The sequence below is a fragment of the Chiroxiphia lanceolata genome, chromosome 17 (assembly GCF_009829145.1).
Source record: "Chiroxiphia lanceolata isolate bChiLan1 chromosome 17, bChiLan1.pri, whole genome shotgun sequence".
Classification (NCBI taxonomy): Eukaryota; Metazoa; Chordata; class Aves; order Passeriformes; family Pipridae; genus Chiroxiphia; species Chiroxiphia lanceolata.
In genome coordinates, this window is record NC_045653.1 from 14189393 (window position 1) to 14196110 (window position 6718).

The 6718-nt window shown below is 46.3% G+C and overlaps 1 long non-coding RNA gene across 1 annotated transcript in view; it reads right to left on the reverse strand.

Moving 5' to 3' along the window:
- LOC116795364 overlaps positions 1-1768 on the reverse strand; it is a 37730-nt gene extending 35962 nt beyond the window's left edge. Inside the window, exon 1 of the long non-coding RNA XR_004360032.1 lies at positions 1734-1768. This is a non-coding gene — a long non-coding RNA (uncharacterized LOC116795364). The remainder of the gene's footprint in view (positions 1-1733) is intronic.
- Positions 1769-6718: the final 4950 nt, after the last annotated feature.

The window sequence follows — 6718 nt, forward strand, 5'->3', positions numbered from 1 at the left end:
TGCCATCTCCCCTGCACACCCTGGCCATGATGCAATGCAGCATCACCCCCTTTCTGTCCACCCTCCTCCTTCCAAACACTGAGGGTTTCTCCCTTCCCCGGGGTTTTTGAGGACAGTGACCACCTGAGAACATCCTTTGCCAGAGCCAGTGCTGGTGATTTTAGGTACCACTGAAAGCTCTACATACAGCCCAGGTTTGATGTACTGTGTGCTGCTCTTCTCATCAGACCTCAGGGACTTGTCAGAACTCCCCTCACATTCACAAACAAGTAGAAAACCACCACAGGCTTTCCTCAAGGACTCCTTTGACCAGTGCAGATTCAGTGGTCTCTGCCATTTCCAGTCCTTCCCCTGACACCTGAATGGCCCTGGTGTGCATCTGAACACAACACTGATTTCTGTATAAAGGACTTTTTGGGCCTCATTTTAACTACACAACTATTTTTCCTATTAGTGTTTCAGCCAACTTTTGAAGAGATTCTTGTGTATTCAGCACCAGGTGAATGTGGAACCAGCACAAATATTCTCACATCAATTCCTTAGAATAAAAGGCCATTTGAAATAGAAAACCAATAGAAATTTGTGTCCTAAACATTTTTTTTGTTGCCCTAAATTTAATCTAGTGGATTGCTTGGCCTCTACAGGTGAAATTCAAAAAGTGGTAATAAGTAGGTAGGAGATTTATTTTTTCCAGAATATTTCTTCTTCCAGAGCTATGACAACCCCACACCTTCCAGTAAACATCAAAATTCTTCTCTTCCTCCATGGATAAAAATAGATGCCACTTAAACATGCAGCAACACAGGATTTTAGCCTCTACCGTAAGTGTAAATATAGAAACAAATTAAGTAGAAACATCTAGTGAATAATGTTGGCATCCCTGAAGGTGAAGTTGCTTCAGGTTTAACTCTTGCAGGCTGGTCTGTGACCAGGTGGCAGGAAGACTTGATTTAACCATTCTAAAGGATTTCCTCCAGGTTGCTGGTCCCACCTTGTGATGCTGTTTTTCCTCCCCCCTTCCAGCTCCCCACAACAAAGATGCCAGACTGAAATTTTCCTGGGGTTCATCACCATGAAAACAAAACTCTGCTCCGGCTACAGACACAGCAACAGAGAAATCATAAACAGCTCAAAAGCGTGGAGTTGCTTAAAATTCACCAATTCATCAGTTGTCAGGAACTTAAAGCACTAACACATGCCTCATAGCCACCTCACCTACTCCTAGATGTACACAGACAACTACTTTTTCCTCATGTCCCAAGGTGCTTTTAACTACAGGTAGCAGTTCATCAACCCTGTACTGCCAGAGCCTGAATATAAGGCACAGCTCAGCAAGAACCAAGCTAGAGAGGCCACCAGCCCTGCAGGAGGGCCACTGTTCTTTGCTGAACTCAGGTCATATTCTCCCCAACTCTCACAATATAGTTTTAGAAGAGCTGCCACCATCAAGCCCTGCATAAACCCAAGCCAGGGATCACTGTTGGAGCCAGACCTCCCAGTTGTCCCTCAGAGCCTCATTTCAGAAGGCACACAACCCTGGACACTTCCTTCTCTGACCCCAAAAGCCGAGCACAAGTTTCAGGGGTAGCAAACAGCCAACATGACCACAGCTCTTACTCAGAGAGAGACTCACTTTTTTCTCCTTCCAGGCAACAAGAGAACCCACCTCAACCCAGAGAGGACACCCAGCACAGGTCCAGCCTTTCAGAGCACAGCATTCCCAAACACTGTACCTCTCCTGAAGATCTGTCCTTCCCGCAGCTCCTCTCCCAGGTAAACCAGCCCTCTGTGCTCCAGTAACTCCTTTATATGTCATCCCACTCCTTACTCCACCTGGGAGGGTCAGGGACCAGCTGAGGTGGCCCCAGAGCTGCCCTCCTGGGGGACTGGGAGCAGCTGCTGCAGGGTGGTGTCTGCAGAGCCTCTGCATCCCAGCTGAGCACAATTCCAGTTTGCCAGCCTGGCATGGCCAATTTAGGCAGCAGTGTGAGGGACAGGTTTCCTGCAATAAAACCCTTCTTTAGTTGCTATACCCTTTTCTCAAACCATAACCTTCCTCCCTAATTGCCATGAACATAAATGACCTCTGGTGTAAAGTTTATTATAATGGTAATTGAGCTGCAGAGTTTTAATAATAACCTCCTGGATTTTCCACTTGATTTCCTGATTTGCTTTATATTTCCAGGAACACATATAAGGGTCTGAGAGTTCATCAGACTGTTTACATCAAGTCTGACCATGACCCTCACTGGTTCTCTAGGCCAGTGTCTCTCAAATGGTCAGGTGCATCCAAGCTTTTGGGTTTCCAAAGGGTTCCAGGGATTGTGGCAGTGTCATATGACTTCCACATGCTTACTGTGGGATAGGGATAGCTGACTCCTCTTGGCAAACTCAGTATTTTACTTTGCATCTCGACACGGGCAGCTGAATGCAGATCCCATCCTGGTGGAAGGAGGGAACACATCCAAACAGTGACATGGTGTAACTGGGAAGGAGCTCAGTATTGAAAGTCAGGCAACTTATTGCCCTGCAGGAAGCTGAGAGAAGAAAACACATCATGTAAATTGCTGGAGGAATTTAAATACTTAAAGCACTGGAGAGAGAGTGGATCTCCAGGCTCTGTTGGACTTGGGTCCAGAAGGAAATTTTCAAGGCAAGAGAGGGAGATCCTCTCTCCAGCCCAGTCCAAACCATCCCCATGCAGAGATCTCCATCTCAAGAGAAGACTCGTCCTGGTTTTTCAGGAAGCTAAATAGCCAAAAAAACCCCATCTTTTTTAAAGATTATTTAGTTTAAATGGAAGACTGTTTTTACATTATTGCTAATAAAGAATACCAGTAATTAATAAATGGTAATTTTGCCCCAAAGCTTTCCCTTTTCCATGTGTTTATTTCTGTGTTATAAATGACATCCATTTTCCACAACTCACTAAATTGGTGGATGAGGAAAAGAGTCCAAAAGAGGAGCCATAATCCTCAAGGGGAAGAGCAAGCTGTTGTTCCAATCAAGATGTATCCTGACAAGTCAAGTTGGTGAAACCCATTAATTAGCACTTTTGGAAACAGTTGCAAAGTTAATTATTCTTCTTTGAGATGAAAGAAAGCTAATTTCTGGCATTTGCTTTGACAGTGACACGCGCTAACATTTTTAGAGCTGACATCCCTCAAGATAAATGATGCTCTGAAGTGTGCGTGCAAACATTTTGACTGGGAGCTACTGTGGGGAGCTGACAGCGCTGGCACCTCTTACTGCAAATATTTTGCATCTGCTGGGATTGTGATCAAAGTTTGGAGGCTGAGAGGAGGGTGGGGAAACTTCATTTTCAACTTCAGGGAGGGTGTGGGTGACTGGTTTTGCTTGGGAGGCGATAACATTGCGCAGGCAACACAATCTATTCTGTCTAGGTAACACCAACGGGGAATGCAAAGATTTCTAGCTAACTGTGCTGGCAAGAACAAATCCATTTTTACACTACTGGAATTGCTCTGCTCAAGGATCATCTCCTCTCTGTGGGTTGGTAGCAGCAGATGAAGCAGAAGATCTCCCAAAGGAAGTTCTCTCCTGGTGTGATCAGGTGTCAGAATCAGCTCATGGGTATTTGAAAAGGCAAGATTTGGGATGTGGAAACTCAGCAAAACTCTTATGCCAAACCTCAGTGTCCTCAGTGGGAAGAACATCAGTGTGGTTTGGGATTTAGTCCCAAAAGACCTTTTGCAATTTTGGAAGCTGCCTTGATCATGTCCTGCACGTACAAGGGCAGTGAGGGGAAGGGTTTATCTGCAACTGAAGTCATTTAGGCCTCCTTTTAAGTATGCATTTTGATCCAGGATTGCACCAGAACTCCCACTCTGCTAAAACTCCAATATACGCCTGAAACCTGGCCTTCCCTTTGCAATTTTTAGGGAGTTACAGATCCTCCTTTTTTTCACTCCAGCTCTTTCTATCACTGGTGTGACTGATCACTCCATGACTGATCCAGGCTGAATTCTGGGACTCATTTTTTTCAGTTTGAGTTCTCATCTCTGAAAGTCTGAAGGATGGATGTGAGGTGAGTGAGGACAACGTGCCTGAAACGCAGGAACTGCTTTGCTCAGGAGCTTCATTGCTGGGAGAACACACTGCACCAGAGCTGCTATCTGGAGAATCCCAGCGTGACAAGCACAAGAGCTAAATAACTAACCTGAGAAGGTCAAAGTTTTCCTGCTGGGTTACAGAACATCCTGCTCCTCCGAGCCGTACCCGGGTTGGGTACACTGTGGGCTGGGCTGGCAGGGGAGGATGCTCTCCATTACACCCCCTCATGTGTGCTCAGCACTTTGGAGCAATCTTGCCCTAACAGACAACCCTTAAGAAATTCTCAGCCCAGTTCATCATCTGGGGGCCAAACCACCACTTCAGGAACCTGTTGCTCCTTTGACAAGATTCTTCAGAAATAATAAGTGCAGGCGGGTACATGAAGTAAGGAAATCGGTGGTAGAAAAAGTATTTCATTTGCTTTTCAATCAGCATTTGGGGGGAAAAAAATGGAGCTGGGAAGGTGATCTAAAGGACTCCTTGGCTGGTATGTCATTCACAGGCTGCAGGGCAACCAAGGATGGGGAGGCACCGGGTTCAGAGGGCTCCGTCCGACATGGGAGGGAAACACCACCTTTTCCTTCAGGGAGCCAAAAAACATGACACGCGAGTCCCTGCAGACGAGGCTTGCTGTGCTAAAGCCATTCAGTGAGGACAAGGCAGGAGGAAACAGAAAATAATAAAGCCGATGAACAATCGCTGCTCCGGGCTCCGGCGCTGCTCGGGGCAGGGAGGTGGCACTCCTGAGCCGAGGCTCAGCCCGGCCGCGCTCCTCTTCGCCTGCTCCTCAGTCCTACAGAACACTCATCGCCGCGCAAATCGCAGGGATTATTTTCTCTTAACTGCTAATGGTTTTAGAGACTGTAACTGGGGGTAGTGCCTGGTAATTTAGTGCCAGAGGGGGGAAGGTACCTGGACGGGAGAGGAACTTTTTCTGTGGGGATGCAGAGTTATGGCAGGAATATTGGCAAAGGGAGAGATCACTTACCAGTTCCCCACTTTTCTGTGCTGTACTGGAAGGTTTAAGAGCTTTGGAGCATTTTTCAGTCAATGTAAGCAAGAAAAGATTTGTTCATTTATCAACAAATCTACCCTACTCTGTCTCCTTTTGCAGCATTTGTGATAAAACCAGGGTTCACTTAATAGCTGCAGGAGGAAAGCTTTCACTCTATATAGTGGAAAAAAAAATCAGAGATTAAAACAATTTACTTATTATGACTGCTGCTGTGTTGAGTTATGCCCTGAAATTATTACTTTTAAACCCACTGTCTGATAATTTGCCCCATTTATTTAAGTATGATTTAAGTCAGAATATTTATCAGCCTTGGATTAGGGTATTAGCGGTTGATTTATTTAGCAATGCATATATTTATTTACATTTTAGCTTCCAAGTGAGTCATTCTTCTGACTTTGCAGTCAAAGGTTAAACAGTTTGATCCATCCTGGGGCGGACACAAAATGTGGAATAAATAAGTACAGGGAAAGTGCAGACCATGAAAAGCAGGATTGACTCTAACAGACAACACTCATTCTGTGTTGCAAAACCAGTCTGTACAGTAACATAATTTTTGTACCTCCAGATAAGCAAATTACATATTGTAATTCTTGTGGTGGGGTGAGAAAAGAAAATACGTATGAAATTCAGGGGGAAAACCAAAGGTAGGAGGAGGAAATAGATGTTGCTGTGGTTGGAAACCCTTGAAAATGTGAGGCTGGGTCCAGAATATGGAAGGAAAATAAAGCCACCCCCAGATATGTTGTGATTATTTATTTTCTCAGGCCTCTCAAGTCCATGTCCTGGTGTGTGGAGAACATTCTTGTGATTTTTTCACATGTTTTGGGCTGTGAGGACCAGCACTGGGCCAGCAGCAGTGAGTGCTGACAGACAGCACGTGTTGGGCCACCTCTGTCCCCACCACGGCACAGGCACGGGGGTGGCTCCCACCTACATGAGCACATTTCAAACTGCTGTCCAGCTTCATGCTGTCTGCTTCCCCTCTTCTGCCCTGAATTCTGTTTAAAAGATGATAGAGCCCAATTAACCTTCCCTGTTCAAGTGGGGCAGCTGGAGGGGGACAAACAGCCGAGTGTGACACAGGGAAGTGGCTCCACACTGTGACCAGCCCTGCTCTGCTCCTGCAGGGACCAGGGATCTTCCCCTCACTTCAAGGGACAGAGCAGGGAGAGGGTAGTGGGTATCCAAGGAACCATGTTCCCACCATTTTCTCCTCCATTTGGCGCTGTCCTGGGCAGCCTGGCTGTGCCTGGATGCTCAGAGTTGGGGGACACCACAGGGCAGAGGCCATGAGTCCATGTACCAAGTGTCAACTCTGCTGAACAGCTTGAAGCCAGCCCAGGTGAACTCAATGCTCTCAGAGTTCTTTTCCAACCTAAATGATGTTATAACTCTATGGTAGCACTGCTGTCCCCAAATCTTGGGGCCAACATGTCTCCTACAGCTTTTGGCTGCAGACTAGAGGTTTGGGAAGGTGGATGAGTGCTTTCCAGAAGAGGAGTGGGAATCAAACTGGAGCTGTTCAGGCAGGAATGGAGAATGGGACTCCTGAGCTCCTGCCTGGCACTGCTGTGTCATGATGATAATGGTTCCCTTTGGGAAGACATCAAGGTCTATTTATCAGTGTTT